General features: G+C 42.8%; 1 protein-coding gene and 1 non-coding gene across 7 annotated transcripts in view; both read left to right on the top strand.

Moving 5' to 3' along the window:
• LOC126483602 (homeotic protein spalt-major-like) overlaps positions 1–19,816 on the top strand; it is a 566,362-nt gene that overhangs the window by 45,479 nt on the left and 501,067 nt on the right. The gene's annotated exons all lie outside the window — the stretch shown is intronic.
• Positions 10,862–10,936, top strand: Trnat-ugu (transfer RNA threonine (anticodon UGU)). The gene has a single exon. It is a non-coding gene; the product is annotated as a tRNA-Thr (tRNA).

The following is a 19,816-nucleotide window of genomic DNA, read 5'->3' as shown; positions in this document are numbered from 1 at the left end:
CAAAATAATAATTAACAAAAAAATACACGAACGATTTCTTTCACAGAGTGAATGTAATTGATATTTGCATTTGAAAGCAATTACATAACGTCACTATTGCCACACCTAGTGTTCTCTGTGTCTTCCTATTCAGTGAGCAGATGAAAATATAAGACATTTAGTTCCAAACCATTTAATTGAAAAAATTAGCTGTATTCTCCGTTGGTGCTTGGTAGAACATGACAATATTAACAAAAAGAAAACACGGAAATGGCAAAACACAATTCTCTTCCTACTTCTTTTATAGTAAGGATCAATTATGCACAAGTAAGAAAACAGCAGTAAAATGAACTTCTTTATTCGTTTGCAAAAGTGACTATCTTTAGTCCAAATGCGCTCTTTAAGGGCAAAACACCAATAATATATATATATATATATATATATATATATATATATATATATATATATATATTATTGTGAGAGCTCTGTACGTGTAGCTCTGTACGTGTATCTCTGTAAGTCGTACGTCATTTTCTCTGTTGCTGTGACGTGCACTCGTCGCTGAAGATGGCCTAAGAACGAGGGAACCAGTTTGTGAGCAAATAAATGTTAGTTGTAGAACAGCAGCGAAGTGCCTTCCTTTAGATATTATTCATTTTGTTTACCTTTATCATCTAGGCAAGAAGAGGATGAAAAAAGAGTCGATTGACATCAATTTTCGTGATGAAAGCCGTCATTTAGTTGTACATGTACTTCCTCACGGAGCTATTCTCGAGCCCCTCCTCGACCCGTGCGTTTCTGTCTGCTGTTAATATTGTCCTTGTCACATCTATTACGAGCTACCCCACGATCATAAATGCCGGCACTATTGCGCATATATCAAGCATTTTCGGGTAAGAACAACATCAAGCCGTCTGCTGGGTTATGCCGAATCAATAATAACAGTCTGTTGAGGTCATTATTATTAAAGTTCAGCGCAGCTAAGGGCAACTGATTCACTGTTTAATGTTTCCATGTCACGGGAAGGGGGATCCCCACACTACCGAGAGCTGACGTATGCCAATATTTCAGTCAGCAATCAAAAATGATTTCTTGTGGAGCAAGAGCGTCGCGCAGAAGGATTAATGCTAGCGAGCTCTATGAAAGATGACTAACAATAATTTAATAGCAGTTCACTTGCTTTTGGTAACATATTTAGTCTTGTGGTACTGTGAACGCCAGAAAAAAATCTCACCATTTGCATTTTTAGTGGGCTGTAAGTAGCTGTGAGTAGTTGTAAGTAAATGAGATATACGAAATAATTATAGACACAAAAAGGAAACTTATGATTTAGCTCATTAGCGAGGGGTTTCCGCTTGTGGACGGGACGGCATCGGAATCACAAGTGTCGTCATATTGGAAACATTTTACCTATACAAACTTCGTATGAATTAATAATGCTTCCCTTTGCTTTCAGTTGGCCAGCCGCGGTGGCCGAGCGGTTCTAGGCGCTTCAGTCCGGAACCGCGCGACTGCTACGGTCGCAGGTTCGAATCCTGCTTCGGGCATGGATGTCCTTAGGTTAGTTATGTTTAAGTAGTTCTAAGTTCTAGGGGACTGATGACCTCCGATGTTAAGTCCCATAGTGCTCAGAGCCATTTGAACCATTTGATTTTGCTTTCAGTTCTCGAGGAAACCATAAGTTTCACATTGACGTGATTATATTTACGAGGAAGCAATACTTAAGATTTCTCTGTTTCCTTGCAGATAAGACGAAACATGATAGTAAGAGAGAAAGTTGTGTGTGTGTGTGTGTGTGTGTGTGTGTGTGTGCTGTAGTTAGGTAATAGTGTTACCTGATTAATTAAGTTATATGCGGAAATTTCTCATGAAAATGCGACCTACAGCCTCCACATTTCACTTCTATACCTTATGTGCAAGACGCACGACAGGAATTGCGGTTCCAAAAAGAAAGTAATTTTTTATCTAGAAATTTTTTTCGATGATAAATTCCTCTATACGAGCCTTTCATAACTAGCCGTATCTGTTTTCTCAGTCTTTGAAGCGAGAGAACACAGCGATAACTCATTTAAGAGCTTTGTCTTAATTAATTCACATTGACCATAGAGCCATTTCGTCAGTTCTTGTGCTTGCATCGATGTTCCCACATGTCTTATGTTATATGTGTATTTATTACACACACACACCTATGAGTATTTTGTCATAATTTTTGCCTTTTTCGGAACACAAATTGTAATGACACATTTAAGGCCTGCATCTAGACCAGAGGAAACCTCTACGAGGTACGACAATACCACAAAACAAAGGCAATTGGCCATCACAAAGATCCAAGTAATTTTGTGTATATGTATTTATGAATTATTAATTTGTCGAGATAAACAATATACAGATTGTTTCCCCCGGCCGCGCGGTTTGAGGCGCCATGTCACAGACTGCGCGGCCCCTCCCGTCGGAGGTTCGAATCCTCCCTCGGGCGTGGAGCTGCGTGTGGTTGTTAGTTTAAGTAGTGTGTAAGTCTAGGGACCGATGACCTCAACAGTTTGGTTCCTTAGGAATTCACACACATTTGAATATTTTTTTGTTTCTCCCAATAGTTACCAAAGGATTGGCTGGTTTGAACACTACCAAGTTTTATCAGACAATATGCAATTAGAGGAGGATACATCGTCTTCCTTTGTCTGTACAACCGGCTGTACTAATTATTTATTAACACAGAACCAGAGTCGTGGAAGGGCTTCACATGTTTCAGATACTCTGCGCATTGGCGGAGGTGATCGTCTGGTTGGATAGCGAGTCCTCTTATCTACTTACGAGCCCGTCGAGCTATAATCTGATGCGAAGTCACCGAACAACACTGTAATGAAAATATTGGCGTCGTAAGAAATCACAATTGTGTATACAGTCCGAATGACGAGCATAAGGTTTTTGAGAAAAGGACTGATCCAAAGTACCACTCGTGAGAGACTCAGAATGAAACGTTAATACCTGGTAACGATCGTTGCAATGTCTCCCTCAAATGGATTAGTATCTGATACTCAGATCTCCATCGGTAAAATACAATTCTCAGCTATTAAACGCCGCCGCCTTATCGAGCTATAGATGTACTCATGCATAGCATGTAGCATGCTGTAGAATACGAATGCCCACCTTGCCAAATAAATTTTTAATGCTGTTTTGCGTTCCATTCAAATGATGTAAAACAGAATACTGACGCTTTCAGGTGGTCTTGTAAGGAAATCAGACGTTTACAGCTGTACAAATTCGTGACATAAGCAGAGGAACACGAGCGTAAAATGTGCACCGAACGCGCGCCGCGGCACCTCTTCCGTTGTGAACGACTTGCTTTCGCCGGTGGTAATTTCTGAGATTGCATCAGTTGCGATTATTTCCAACTGTCAAAGAGTTCAGAACGCGCATTCCTCTCTAGAAGTAGAGCAGCGCAGAAGTGCGGTACCTCCCGCGAGGACTCGAGCTTTGCCTGTTAAGGTGTCTCCTTGGTGGAAGCAGCGTCGTGTTTCAGCGTACGAACGCATCGTCAGCACCGTCCCACTTGTCGCGTGCCATATAACCGAAGCCATCTGGTTCGTTTACGCCGCGCCGCGCTGAGATTTCTCAATCACAGAGCACGTGCTGCGGCCTCGCAGCGTCGCGAATTGTCTCAATAACCATTCCTTCTATCTCTGCTAGAACTTCTTCACGTTTATCTGAACGTGTTCTAATCCAAAGAGCGAATCTGACACTGCAAGTTCTGCCTACGATCTTTCGGATGCTAAACGACCACGATGTCTTACGACAAATTGCGCGTTAAGTAACTGCTTGTTATATCGTCGTGGCAACATCTAATTAAATTTTATATATTGCTGTGTTGCTCAGGGGTCTTTAATAATCGGAGTAGTATCAACAGCAGTGCTCTCTCTTTTTCAACCTATCTGTCTCTCTCTCTCTCTCTCTCTCTCTCTCTCTCTCGATCTCCATGCCTTTGTGCGTGCGTGCGTGTGTGTGTGTGTGTGTGTGTGTGTGTGTGTGTGTGTGTGTGTGTGTGTGTGTGTGTGTGGTGTACGTGTGTTTGTGTGTGTGTGTGTACGTGTGTATGTGCGCACGTGCATGCGTGGATGTGTGTACGGAAGCTGAAATTTAAATGGTCAAGTAACTAAGACAACGAAATCGTTATAGAAAAAATAGGCAACATTCTATAAAACATCGGATAGTGGCGAAAAGGTATTCGGAAACTGTTAACTTAACCCTTGCAATACGGATTTTTTTGGGGGAAGGGGGAGGGGCAATAAGGAGAACAGGAGCCGATAATATTGGACTACGTAAAACAGATTATCAATTATGATCGGTGTCCTAAACATGAAAAATTGGCACAAATATAAAAGAACCATAAAACCAAATAAGTAAGGAAATGCTAATCGTCGCAACTAGTCGCTTCGCAATCTTTTCAAACGATTTTGAATCCACTGGCCAGCTATCATCAGATGGGGCACATTCACAGAAACTTTATTCTGGGTGTGAAAATAAGTGGTGTTTGTCGAAAATATGCAGAAGTTCTGGATAGTTATTACTATTACTTATGTGTAGATACAGAATGTTAGAAGAAATGCACTATGAAATTATCAGTCTCACACTAGATTTGAAACACAGCACTTAGACTCATGAGGTTTACATGCTGCAGCTACTTAAACACCAAGTATATCGAAGTGTAAGATATGATGCTTCACTGCATCACACTTTTTGACATATCTATTTTGTTCGTCAAGAGATATCATGTGTAACAACACTAACACGATCTTGACACGTAATGGTAAACAAATGTTAAGTGTTATGATACTAAATGAGTGGTTTTTTTTAAGTTGTTGGTACAATTGTTCCAAGTTTCATAGTTACATTCTAAATAATATATGAGAGGTGAGTCGGTTTCTACGTTCTGGTTTGGTTTACACATGCCTGGAAGGCGTTGATAACTCGATCGGTCTTGAGCTGGGTTCTAATGTTTCAGAATCGTCTTATCGGTTTTTACCAATATGGTAACTGCAATTGGCACAGTACACTTTAGAATATGACTCATTGTGCTGAAGGATATGTAGAGGTAAAGAGAAATTTTAACATCGTAGATAAGTCACCATACTACGCTCTACTAAGGAGGCTTCCTTGTCCTAATAATCACCCGATTTTAATTTTCCTTATTTTGAATTCTATTTAAGTCAAACAGAAAACTAGAGGAGAAGTCGCTGTGACGATACTGTAAAACCTTATGGCGAACTGGATGGAACACTGCCCAAAACAAGAATAATGCTATTAGGATAGAATGTTAAACACTTGTACGATGAGCTAGACCAAACAACTTTTCAAAAGTAAGTGTTCACATTGTGTTTCGTTTGCGCAATAAGTTCTGCTGTTAGTGTTTAGATAGTGCTTATATGACTAAAATGCATTTTCAATTAATCGTGTGTAGCTGGCAGTTAGCACAAGGATGCTTTCAGCAGCAATAATACGTCAGTCATCAAAGCTATTATCCTGTAAAATCTAAAATCTTCTATGTTCTTGTCGTTAACATAATACTTCCAGATTTCTGCAGTGTGTCTTACAGTAAGCAACAGAGATACGTATGCCGAGTTTTCGCCGTGCCTGGGTTATACGCACTTGTATTACGATGTACTAGAAAGTTGTTTCAGCACTGCTACTCTGACCATCAAGTGATAAATACAACGGGCGGGGAAAGATTGTACTGCTCAAAGGAAATATTTTCTTTGGAGAATCAGAGGTTATTTTTCTCAATATTGTAAACAGGACTTTGGTAATCAGAGAAAGATAACAGTACATTTATGTTTGTCGGGCTGACTCAACGATACAGTGCCTGAACAATGGGCCGTGATATTTCTGTAAGTGCCAGAAATGCGTTTGATTCGTTGGCGGGGAACACTTGGACACATAGTGATAAAGAAATGAAACAAAAAAATCTGCTATTGTCTTCCTGAGGGACAGTGACATTGTCATCCAGTCGCTTTCTGAACTCACAATTAGACTATAAAGAAGAACCTGCTTACATCCCCCCCCCCACCCCCATATACCTGCTTTCAATCACAACTAGACTTAAAGAGACGAAATCAGCACTGTAAATATTCCCTTTGAATATCTGTGAGACATTGCTTTTCATGGCATTCTAATCGTGTTCGCGAGGGCTTCATTACCTTTATTGAATAGTTTTTTCATAAATATAGTTCGACAAACACACATTTTAATCTGGCTACCTCCTATAATTTCCAGTGTGTGTGTGTGTGTGTGTGTGTGTGTGTGTGTGTGTGTGTGTGTCAGAGAACAGTGAGAGATGAGGTAGAAAGAGGTCGATCTGGCATGGATGTGTATGGTCTTTGATTTTTGTTACACAATATAACAGTAGCCTAACGACGCAGAAATATCAATTCATGACATACATCCCAGATAACGTTCCCCTATGGTACCACATATAAGAATACGAAACTCATTTGCAGCTCTGCGTAATGAAAGCAGACAAATGTCTCCTTGAATATTCCTTTGGTTTTTGCGCGAAATAGAGATCCATCGCTAAACTAGACCCAAGGACAAGGTATTTTGTCATACGACGCTACAAGATGCACTTAATGAATAACAGCTGAAAGTTCTACCTCGCCTCAACGTCTTCTAAGATGTCCAGCCCCTTAACAGTTTTCTCACATGTGGATTTTCTTACTAAGTTCTTACTCGCCGCCGGCCGCTGGTGGCCTAGCGGTTCTAGGCGCTTCAGTCTGGAACAGCGCGACCGCTACGGTCGCAGGTTCGAATCTTGCCTCGGGCATGGATGTGTGTGATGTCCTTAGGTTAGTTAGGTTTAAGTAGTTCTAACTTCTAGGGGATTGATGACCTGAGATGTTAAATCCCATAGTGCTCAGAGCCATTTGAACCATCTTACTCGCCTTCAGTCATCAACCACCCGCTTCGCAGTCAGTTACACTAAGCACAATCGTTATTCTTGTTATTCTTGTTATTATTGTAGTCTTCAGTCCGAAGATGAGGTCGATGCAGCGGACTTCGACTGTCTATCACGTTTAAGTTTCTTCGTCTCTGATTACTGCAACGTACAGCCATTTGAACTAAGTTATTATGTTCAAGCCCCGGTCTCTCTCGACAGTCTAGTCCTTATAGTCAAGTTGTGCCCTGAAAATAATTTGTCCCCAACCAGATTCAGCACTTCTCCATTACTGATCCCGTGTACTCTTCAGCACTCTTCTGTTACACATCATTCCAATAGCTGCTATTTTCTGTCCATAGTATTAGTCGTCCACGTTTCATTTACACACTGCTGACAAGTACATATAAGGCTTAAATTTATAATCGATATCGACTATTTCTTAATGGCCAAGTACATTCTCTTTTTCAGAAAAGCTTTTCTCGTTATTGCACCTGTATATTCTATATCCTCTTTACATGTGCCATTAATTTATTGCCCAAATAGTAAAACACGTGAACTACTTTGAGCTTCTTATTTTCTAATCTAATTCCTATATTATCAGTTGACGTAATTACCTGGTTTTGCTTTTATTGATCTCGTAACCTCTTTTCAAGTGACTACCAGTCGCATAAACTGCTGTCTCACTACCATCTCATAAATATCTTCACATACCTTTACGGGACACAATCACACGTCGCCTTGTAATTGTGTCAGTGGGCACGTAGAGAGAAATTCTTTCAAGAAGCTGACTGAATAGCCCCAACAGACGTTCCAGTTAGTATTTTCATACAATGATTTTTTTTTTCAGAGTATATCCGCCGTGGAAGGTGGTAAGGGGAGGTTGGATTACACTACTGGCCATTAAAATTGGTACACCAAGAAGAAATGCAAATAATAAACGGGTATTCATTGGACAAATATACTATACTAGAACTGACATGTGATTACATTTTCACGCAATTTGGGTGCATAGATCCTGAGAAATCAGTACCCAGAACAATCACCTCTGGCCGTAATAACGGCCTTGATACGCCTGGGCATTGAATCAAACAGAGCTTGGATGGCGTGTACAGGTACAGCTGCCCATGCAGCTTCAACACGATACCACAGTTCATCAAGAGTAGTGACTGGCTTATTGTGACGAGCCAGTTCCTCGGCCACCATTGACCAGACGTTTTAAGTTGGTGAGAGATCTGGAGAATATGCTGGCCAGGGCAGCAGTCGAACATTTTCTGTATCCAGAAAGGCCGGTACGGGACCTGCAACATGCGGTCGTGCATTATCCTGCTGAAATGTAGGGCTTCGCAGGGACCGAATGAAGGGTAGAGCCACGGGTCGTAACACATCTGAAATGTAACGTCCACTGTTCAAAGTGCCGTCAATGCTAAAAGAGGTGACCGAGACGTGTAACCAATGGCACCCCATACCATAACGCAGGGTAATTCGCCAGTATGGCGATGACGAATACACGCTTGCAATGTGCGTTCACCGCGATGTCGCCAAACACGGATGCGACTATCATGATGCAGTCAACAGAACCTGGATTCATCCGAAAAAATGACGTTTTGCCATTCGTGCACCCAGGCTCGTTGTTGAGAACACCATCGCAGACGCTCCTGTCTGTGATGCAGCGTCAAGGGTAACCGCAGCCATGGTCTCCGAGATGATAGTCCATGCTGCTGCAAACGTTGTCGACCTGTTCGTGCAGATGGTTGTTGTGTTGCAAACGTCCCCATCTGTTGACTCAGGGATCGAGATGTGGCTGCACAATCCGTTACAGGCATGCGGATAAGATGCCTGTCATCTCGACTGCTAGTGATACGAGTCCGTTGGGATCCAGCACGACGTTCCGTATTACCCTCCTGAACCCACCGACTCCATATTCTGTTAACAGTCAGTGGATCTCAACCAACGCGAGCAGCAATGTCGTGATACGATAAACCGCAATCGCGATAGGCTACAATCCGACCTTTATCAAAGTCGGAAACGTGATGGTACGCATTTCTCCTCCTTACACGAGGCATCACAACAACGTTTCACGAGGCAGCGCCGGTCAGCTGCTGTTTGTGTATGAGAAATCGGTTGGAAACTGTCCTCATGTCAGCACGTTGTAGGTGTCGCCACCGGCCCCAATCTTGTTTGAATGCTCTGAAAAGCTAATCATTTGCATATCACAGGATCTTCTTCCTGTCGGTTAAATTTTGCGTCTGTAGCACGTCATTTTAATGACCAATAGTGTATTTCAGGTATAGAGGAAACGACTACAAATACTATGTAACACATATATTTCATTGCAGGTTTGCGCACGAATAGTACCGACTGAGAGGAAAAAGCGCTACGGATATTAAACAATGAGAAACGAATTCGGTTGAATAACTGCACGTTTTCAATACACAGACCGTTCCGGGAGAGTGGCCGCGCAAGTGACGTCATCACGATTAAAACAATGAGGCGTGTTTAGAAGTGCGGAAAACAGGATGTCTGCGCGGTCTCCTTTGTGACGAATTCGCCATTCCGGCAGCAACACAAAAATTGAACGTGGCGCCAGGAGGGGGTGGGAGGGGGAGGGGAAGCACGCGGCGGTTGCCGTCTAGCTGGCGTGGCGGGGAAAAATATCAATGTGCGCCGGATCCGGGTCGGCGTAAAGAACCCCTTATTTTTATACCACCAGTCGTGCAAGTAATGCACAGAAATAATACCGCTGCCACGGCGCCTCAGGCGACAGCAGGCTCTGTGACGAAGTATGCAGGGGAACCTCGCATTTTTATGCGGGTGGGTCGACTCTGGGGACGTAGGCGTATATGGGCTGCGTTATTTCACGCCGGGCAGAAGAGGTGCGGGGCAAGAAGCCGGGACGACACTCGTACGGCGCCGCTTTTGTCGCGCGCCGCACCTGGGCGCTGGCGGGAACTGCGCTCGGATAAACACAAGGCGACGCGAATCGATGCTGCGCGCCTGCCCCACACATCATCGAAGACCGTGCATGACCGCCGCCGCCGCCGGAATGCCCCCACTCAGTTTTTGCTGCCGCTTCTCATAGCGCGCCGAGCGAGCGGGCTGCTGCGTGGACCGTGCCGGCGCAGACGAGGGCTGCGCGCTTCGAGGCCGTGCCCTCCCCGCTAGTCTCACCTGACACTGAACACACTGAGGTGCCAAAAGTCATGGGATGCCTCCTAATATCGTACTGAAACTCCTTTTGCCCGGCGACGTGCAGCCAGTCTACGTGTCATGGAGTCAACAAGTCGCTGGAAGTCCCTTGCAGACATAGTTGAGCCATGCTCTCTCTGTATAGCTGTTCATAATCGCGAAAGTGTTGCCGATACAACATTTTATGCACGAATTGACCTCTCGATCATATCCCATAAACGAAATTAGAATTATATTAATACCTTCAGCTGGTAACGGGGACAGGTGAAAATGTGTTCTCCGACTGGGACTCGAACCCGGCATCTCCTGATTACATGGCAGACGCTCTATCCATTTGAGCCACCGAGGGCACAGAGGACAGCGTGCCTGCAGGGACTATCTCGCGCACGCCCCCCGCGAGACCCACATTCTCACCTTGTATGTCCACACACTACATTGGTAGTGTCCCACCCCAACACACTCATTACTCGTGGAAGACATTCTCACCAAGTCCCGTAAGAGTTCGGGGAATATGTGTCCATCCGAAAGAACAGACACCATATCCATATAAGTATATAGGTCTGGCAACACCGACCGTGAACTTCTTCTCCTGTGTGAGTGCACACATATTCCCCGAACTCTTACAGGACTTGGTAAGAATGTCTTCCACGAGTAATGAGTGTGTTGGAGTGGGACACAACGAATGTAGTGTTTGGACATACAAGGTGAGAATGTGTGTCTCGCGGGAGGCGTGCGCGAGATAGTCCCTGCAGCCACGCTATCCTCTGTGCCCTCGGTGGCTCAGATGGACAGAGCGTCTGCCATGTAAGCAGGAGATCCCGGGTTCGAGTCCCGGATGGGGCACACATTTTCACCTGTCCCCGTTGATATATATCAACGCTCGTTAGCAGCAGAAGATATTAATATAATTCTAATTTCGTTCTAGACGGCTGCAGGTCATCAACGGTGTCTGTTCTTTCGGATATGTCAGAAAGAACAGACACCATATCCACATAAGGATATCCCATAAATGTTCGGTTGGATTCAAGTGGGGCAATCCGGGTGGCTAAATCATTCGCTCGAACTGTCCAAGAATGTTCTTCACACCATTTGTGAACGGTTGTGGCCCGGTGACATGGCGCATTGTTATCCATAAAAATTCCATCCTTGTTTGGAAACATGAAGTCCATGAATGGCTGCAAATGGTCTCTGTGTAGTCGAACATAACCGAGGACCCAGTCCATTCCATGTAGGGGGGCACCGTAATGGAGCCACAACCAGCTTGCACAGTGCCTTCTTGACAACTTGGGCCTACGGCTTCGTGGGGTCTGTGCCACACTCGATCTCTACCACCACCTCTTACCAACTGAAATCGGGACCCATCCGACCACTCCTCGGTTTTCCAGTTGTCTAGGGTCCAACCGGTATGGTCATGAGCCCAGAAGAGGCACTGCAGGCGATGTAGTGCTGTTGGCAAAGGCACTCTCGTCGATCGTCTGCTGCCACAGACCACTAACGCCAAATTTCGCCGCACTGCCCTAGCGGATACGTTCGCCGCACGTCCCACATTGATTTCCCCAGCTATTTCACACAGTTTTGCTTTTCGGTTAGCACCGCTGCTCTAGGTCGTGAAGTGAAGTCCGTCGGCCACTGCGTTGTTCATGATGAGAGCTAATGCCTCAAATGTGGTATTCTCTGAACATTCTTGACTCGGTGGATCTCGGAATATTCAGTTCCCTAAAGATTTCCGAAATGCAATGTCCCATCCGTCTAGCTAGAACCACCATTCTGTTATTCTCGTCTTGCGGCAATAATCACATCGGACACCTTTTCACACGAGTCACCTACTTCCAAATGACGGCTCCGTCAATGGACTGCCCTTTTATACCTTGTGTATGCGATACTACCGCCGTCTCTATAAATGCGTATCGCTATTCTATGACTTGCCACCTCACTGTAATAAACCCAAGGCTCACTGATTACTTCTACCCATTGAGCCTTTATGTGTAGATGAAATCTGTATACAGGGTGAACCAGAACTCCACCGACAAACTTTGGCAGGTGGTGGTCATAACGTATTCGAGTCTGTAACAAATTCGGAATCCTACAATGTATCGATAGCTTCGTTTACAAAACGAAAATTTCATACGAAAGCTATGTCCGTAAAATGTAGTTATTATTAAACGTTTATACTTCATATCCTTAGAACTAGTTTGTAGATGTTACGTAAAACACTGTAAATTCAAATCTATAAAATTTTTTCTTTATTCCAGTTCCTAGAGTTTTGTTTCCCATGCGTATTTCGGAGTGAAAGTTTCGTCCTGAAGGGTTTCAACATTCACTTGATGTTTTCTGTCTTGAATTGGTGAAGTAGTCGCACCTGAAAGATGTTATTCTGATACATAAATGTAAAAACACACGAGCGCCATTATAAAGCACACTACGGTGCTGTAAAATATGTGAATGTTGTGAGAAACTACTTCACTCGTGGCCAGTGACAGAAATCCTCGAGACTGTTTGCTTTTTATTGCATACGTCGTACAAATGTATGAAGGAAAACACTGAAAATAAAAAGAAAAACATTGTGACCAAAGATATTCGATTACAGAAGTTCTCCTCTGTGGGTACGAGACATTGGAGAGAAATAACTGCTGTTGGAGGCCATAATTTTCTTACTGCAACGAGATATTGTGTAAATGATACTGAAAAACGGTACAGAGTTTTTTACCGTTTTTCACACACGCTCGTGTGTGTTTTACGTTCATATAACATCACAATATCTCTCAGATGCAACTGCATCACCATATCAAGACGAAAGACTCTTGCGAACGTTGAAAACCCTGACGAAGAAGCTTTCGCCCGAAATACGTATCGAAATTAAAATTCTAAGTACCGAAATACAGTCTGTGGACTTTAGTCAAAAGTATATAGTATTATCAGAAAGGCTCTGAATCCAAGGACATCGGTCCGATCCTACTTGCAGTGCACTGACAGCAATATTTTGACTGTAGATCCATTTCAGACTTCCAAAACGAGTCGGGATAGCTACACACAATCTATTATTTGTTTTGGTGTTCCGCAAAAGGATTTATGAACTTAGGAATCTGATTCTCGGGAAATCGCTCCTACACAGAAACCAAGCGCTAAGTGACGCCAAATGTACGAGAGGCTGTCTCCTTTTATCTCCCTCGCTCACGTCATTGACTGTTTTGAAACCATATCGAAAAGCACATATTATTAGTAGACGGCGGGGTGTGTGGTACCGAATCAAAATTTTCGTATCACTACAAACTCATTGCTTTGATCATATCTGACAATGTTTTCTATACATGAAAATTAAAAGTTTAACCGTGATTTCGAGTCCACCACGTACAATAAGCGTCTCCTATAACTAGTTGGAGAAGACAGTTCACTGGCTAGGGTATACCACCTCCAGTAAGAACGTACCGAGCAAAGCCTTCCAGTGTTCAAATCTACCTTCGAGCTGAGGCCAGCTTTACCTTTCACTCTAGATGCATACCTTTCACTCTAGATGCACTCTCACGACCATGATGCACCGTGCATTTTGCTTAACTACCGGAAGGCACTCGGCAGAAGTGACACCCACGTACTAACTTGGGGTAAAAAGTGGACCAAATACCTACATTCCTAGCAATTCATTTGGCTTCAAGTTCATCGGATAATTCATTTGATATTTCCATCATCAGTATTTCCCAAATACGACGTACAACTGATGTGCTGCTCTCGCGACATTAAAGGACTCACAGACGTACGGAAATTTTGCCCTTACGTTGATTCGAATGATTCTAGCACCAGGCTGAGATTCAGTTGAAGAGTCTTGAATAACAGCAGTACATCCACGTAAGAAGTGGCGTACTAATCAATTTGAAAAATTCGTGAGTATCTCTCGTAGGTTTGGGACTCTAACCAAGTAGCGAGGGGACAGAGAGAGAGAGAGGAGAGAGAGAGAGAGAGAGAGAGAGACCAGATCCAACGAAGAGCCGCAAGAAGCTTACCGAGATGCTAATCAGTTTCCAGTGACTGACGATACAATAGGAAGTTTACTGTTAAAACCATATAATTACCTCTTTAATATTACAGTATTCGGAAAAGCAGACCTTGGTTAAGACTTTTCGTTTTCTAAATCAAGTCTGAAACAACATTTGTCCCATTCTTGGCTTAATATTAGCCTGGTCGCAATACTGGATAACATCACTCAATATACTGTCGATTGCTTAACATAAAAGTAGTTCAAAAACCTTGACTATGTAACTGAAATAAACAATGTAGAATTGCTAAAAATGACATAGTGGTAGAACAGACCATTTATCATAATTCAATGGATTCTATCTGAAGTTAATTATCTGTCCACGTACAATAATTATCATATGTTTAACGGTATAGACTTTCATAAAATGCGCTCATTTTATATTGTGTGGTTTCAAAATTTTGCTGTTTCCGTTCTCGCCTTTTGGTTAGGCAAACGGTACTAACCAGCAACCAGACTTTACAATCTTATCGCCTATATCATATAGGCGATAAATGAGTTCTGCAATAACTACTCTTCTAAGTAGAAAGTGTCTGCTGCTTCGTTCTGTCAGTCACCATACTCGGTGTCGTCCGTTGATGCGCAATCCATAGAGTATAGTACAGAATGGGGCCTAATGTTGTCCAATATATCATGAATACAAGAAGAAATTATGATTCAGTATGGGACTGCTGGCAGACTTATTGCGCAATCTCTAATTTCCATACATTTGTCGATCTGTTTTGACGGCCTTGAAGCAGCCTCTTCTGTACACTCACTTATTCGGCTTATAGGAGTTCGTCAAAAAGACTGAGCAATTATTAACTTTTAGATGGCAGTATATCTGGCCGCCTCTATTCGCTGCACTGTTTACGTCGATAGCTGTCAGTGCGCTTGAAGCAGAGGTTATAAGGACCCGTAAAATTCTTGGCTGTCATATTTCTCCGAGTTAATTTTTCCGCGGAGGTCGCAGACATAAACTGTACCCGCTCTTAGTTCGGAAATGGCTGTCAGGCATGGACTTTTTAAAAGTTATCTTATTCGGCTTATCAGCATACATTCGAGAAATATGCAGAGTTCCCGCCCGTTAAAGTCGGACATAAACTAAATTGCAGACAAAAAAAGCCGAAACCAGTTTTTATGAGTGCTTTGGTAATTTATCACTAGCATTCCATCGGCACATTCTAGATGCAGCCAGGTACCTCTTTCCCTTCGTTTGTTTTGCGGTCTGATGCTTTTTAAGAATCCACTGCCCGATGAAGAATTCATGGGCGTAATTGCGACTTCATGCTTTCACATACTGCTTACGTCACCGACTTTTCAGACAGTGTGTTTTCGATTTGTAAAACGGCGGATCGACGTCCGTCACAATCGGATTTGCCCACTGTAAGACCTATAATAAATAGACAATTTCTGCGTATAAAAATTTTGTAACTATTTGAAATATTTACAAAAAACTTCTTGCAATACTGAGAATTTTCCTCCAAAAATGTGTTTGTTTTCAATAAAAGCTGTGCTATTTTACTGAAATTTATTTATCTGTTAGTGCTGCCAATCGTTGATCGTTAAAGTGAAATAGCTCTTAAACAATAAATTTACATACGGCCTATTTCATGGCAATCCTAACCAAGACAGACAAAGAGTCTAAGTTTCCTTCTTCACTATAAACAATATGTAATTTCTGTTATGTGACTGACGTCTCAAGTGGACTGTAGTTTCTGTGATAGTCGGTACTCGAACATCACGTAAGCAAATAAATGTTGTGTGATTCCGTTCCCCTCTTTTGACGAGGCGCCGCTTCGTGAGCCAGGTCGTCAGTTTTGATCCTAATTTAGCTAAGTAGCTCCTCTTTCAACCTCACTAGGCTGAATGGCCCCATTACATAAAAAATGTGATGTGACAACACGGACTCGAACACAGGACCTCCATGTCGATAGCCAGCTAGATCAAGGAAGTCATAAACAATATAAAAACGTAAAACTGTTACTAATGATTTTCAGTCCCTTGCGTTCACCGAATTATCTGAATCAAACCCAGTCATTCCAGCAGTATGAAGGTAGTTGATAAATGCACTCAACTGATTAATGAGGCTTTCTATTAGTATATCGGTACGTATGCAACAGCATGCGCTACATAATATGTTCCAAACGCCGTGCATAAAAACCGGATTGTCCCAGGGCTTATACCCCGGTTTCAATTGGTGACAGAAAGGTAGGGTCAAGCGTTTTGGATAGTCATTGGGCTAGAGACCGTTTGATTGCCCAGCACAAGGATCGTCTTACTGTAAGTATCCTACAATACAAGGTCAAAATCTGAATATTACCCACTTCCTCTGGCTTAGGCAAATAGAACAGATCGGTTGTGTCTTTCTGTATTATATGTGGTCTGTGGGGCGCCTTAAAGGGCTTATCGAGGCTCCCTTTAGTTCATGGGCGGTTCCTGAGATAACCCCAAAAACATGGTTTTCGGGTACCAACACCGAGCCGCGGATTTCAAGACGGAAGATCCCGATCTCGAACACCCCTGAGAATTTTCTTGGTGTCTTTATCCGTTTTCGAGATACAGGGGTTCGAAGTTACCCCACTTGTGTAAGTAAAATACGCACGTAGTACCCGGTGTGAGGCGAAAGTTTAATGTACAAAGTGACGTAGCTAGGAGAAATATGCTGCAAACTATCTCTGTTATCATTGGAACCCTATGTTGTAGTACGAAAGCACATGCAAAATTTTCGTACACGTAAAATCCTGACTGAGGTTTTAAATTAGTTTTGCGTTCTTTCAATTGCACGTTAGCAAACTATCAAAATTTTATTGACCCGTAATATTCTTTTCATGTAAGTGACATGACCTGCTCTAACAGAGAAAAGAAGGGAACCAGCGGAAAAATGCTCTTATCGGAGTACAAAAAAGGCATATATGCTCCTGTTTTAAAAGTGTCTGACTGAATAATGGGGTACCAGCTGCCTCATTTTTATCTTTATGAGCATATTTAAAAGTTTTCCCAAACATTTTGGCATGCGAACATACTCGTGATTTCCATGCTGAGAGATAGAAGGAGACACTGACAATAGTAGAGACACGGGAAAGTAATAAGTACTGGAAAATTTGTAAAGACTGTGGTTATGGTACAGAAAGAGCGAAGGAGACAATAGTAGCGTGAAAGGAAGAGAGGGGCACAGTGACAGTGGAATAGATGGCAGTGACAGAACAATGCTAGGAAAAGAGTGAAGTAAACAGTGTCTGTGGGAGAGGAATAAAGAGAAGGAGAAAGTGGAAGTGGCTGAGGGCAGTGATAATGAGAGTCAGAGTCTATGACATTAACAACGAGGAAGAGGAACATAGTGACAGTGAGAAAAGACAGCAGCAGTGCGAAGGAATGAACTATACTGTAGCAGTAAGAGAGAGCAAGAGGGCGACAGTGACAGTGAGTAGACAGAAGTAGTAGGAGAGAACGAATTAGGAGGTGGCAGTGAGATAGGAGTCAGTGGCAGTTAGAGAGACACAAAGAGATAATGACAGTGAGTAGGGATGAAGGACTGAGTGAGAATGGGTGATGGGTATGAGCGACTTGCAGCGATGAACTAGGGAGTGTGAGCGAGTTACAGTTAGAGGGGCTTGTGGAAGTGAGATGTGAGTTACAAAGAGCGCGAATATGATGGCATGCCAAAATTCTTAGGAAACATTGTAAAGTGCTGAGGAAAGTAGAATTAGGCAACTTGTACCCCTCCCCCTTGTCTTATTCTTCTAAAACAGCATCAAATTAGCCTCCTTTGTCCTCCGATAGAAGCATTTTTGCATTGGTTGCAATAGTGCATCCTCTTTCTCATTCCCCAATAAAAATTTTACTTAATTATTGTGTCATAAAGCACGCAGTGTTTGCATTGTTGCAATATCACTTCTCTTCGCCTACACGAGACAACGTAACAACTTTTATTGGTTCAAATGGCTCTGAGCACTATGGGACTCAACTGCTGTGGTCATAAGTCCTCTAGAACTTAGAACTACTTAAACCTAACTAACCTAAGGACATCACACACATCCGTGCCCGAGGCAGGATTCGAACCTGCGACCGTGGCGGTCGTGCGGTTCCAGACTGTAGCGCCTTTAACCGCTCGGCCACTCCGGCCGGCCAACTTTTATTCATTAACTGTTTTCTCAAGAACGGCCATTCTTCTTCGGACACTTGTTTCTATAAAGCTATAAATCGGGGAGGGTTGTATTACACCAAATGTACTAACACTGAAATTGCAGAAGGCCTGTATAAGAGCTTCTGGAATATAAAATCTATACAACATTCAAGTGAAGGCCCAACACCGGAAGTGATACCAATGACAAACTGTTACAGGAGAGTACGAGGCGTAAGGAAAGTTTGAGGGTGCGTGAAACGTGTGGCGTGGTTTCTTTTAGCAGAATTAATACTTGCTGTAATTAATTTTATATTCAGTAACACCAGTCGCACTAACATCCCCCTACTAATCAGAATTTTGAAATTCCCATTTTTTAAACAGAATAAAAAGTTTATGCTTGCGTCCTGATGCAGAATGATAATTTAATTCTCTTCGCTGCTGTAGTCATCTTGACTAGGAGAATAGTATATGTCATCAGCAGAGTATTTCGATTTAATTAAGACAGCTGAGTTATTCAGTTACTGTGTAGTATCAGAGAAAAGTTAACGACAGGAAAAGAAGAGAATCTTGTTTGTTTTTGAAATATGTATACGCCACTGAGGTAAGTTACACTGCCAATATAGACGAACCTAAACAACAATGGTAAGATGCAACTTGAAGACCAGCCCAACATTCTCCCTTATCACCCGATACTAGATTGCATTCAAATCGTATAGCGGTGCAGTATCTTTCTTTCCAGTTCGGTTTCCATTTGAGGCTAAAAGTAGAGGAATCTAATCTTCTGATAACACTGTTCATTTAGACCTTTACGTTTCTAGTAACTGTAATTTCCGTTTCCGTGCACGCGTCAGGTAGCAAGGAACCAGGTTCGTTCTCCTCATAATGACGGAACATTTGCCAGGGCGAGGTGTCTTGCCTGTTGCAGGATAGACCAGATTGCGTGCTTGCAGGCAGTATCAGCAGTTTCACGGCACATCTGTTTCTAGCCTACTGAATATAGCTCCCACCCAGTTGCTTTACATAGACCATAATCTCTTTCCTATGACCTCTTTCCCTCCGGCAGGAGCCAGAAAGTTGACAAGCCACTGCTGGCGTTAATCTACAGTCAGTACGTAGCCACTTGTGTTCAGGGGTGTTTTCTTCTGATACGCCCTGCTGGGAGCTAAGCCAGTGGACTGTTCCTCTTGTTCGGTCGAACACGCGTTCTCTCACTTGTTCGCTTAATGACTGAATCTTCGGCCTAAATACACCATTGCTGTTCTGATGACTAGTAAACTGTGTCTGTGCCCGTCGTTATCCATAGTAACAGCACCATACGCTCTTACATGTGAAAGAATAAACGAAAATAATTGGTATCGTAAACATTATTAAGCTTGATGTTATTTATCGGACTTCAAATTAACACGACTATTATTACAACAACGCAAGTTAAACTTTTGATAGGTCATATGTTGGTTGGAGATAAGGTGCAAAACTGAATGATGGGATGCACTTCTGTAAAAGCTCACGATTACTGAAAATGTGACAGGCGCTCGATCATGGCTTTATCTTTACCGTGGAAGATCCTTCAAAATGAAGTCTGTTGTGGATT

This window comes from Schistocerca serialis, chromosome 6 (assembly GCF_023864345.2).
Source record: "Schistocerca serialis cubense isolate TAMUIC-IGC-003099 chromosome 6, iqSchSeri2.2, whole genome shotgun sequence".
In the NCBI taxonomy this organism is placed as follows: Eukaryota; Metazoa; Arthropoda; class Insecta; order Orthoptera; family Acrididae; genus Schistocerca; species Schistocerca serialis.
The sequence above is the reverse complement of the archived record's forward strand: the minus strand, read 5'-3'. Positions and strand labels throughout refer to the sequence as shown.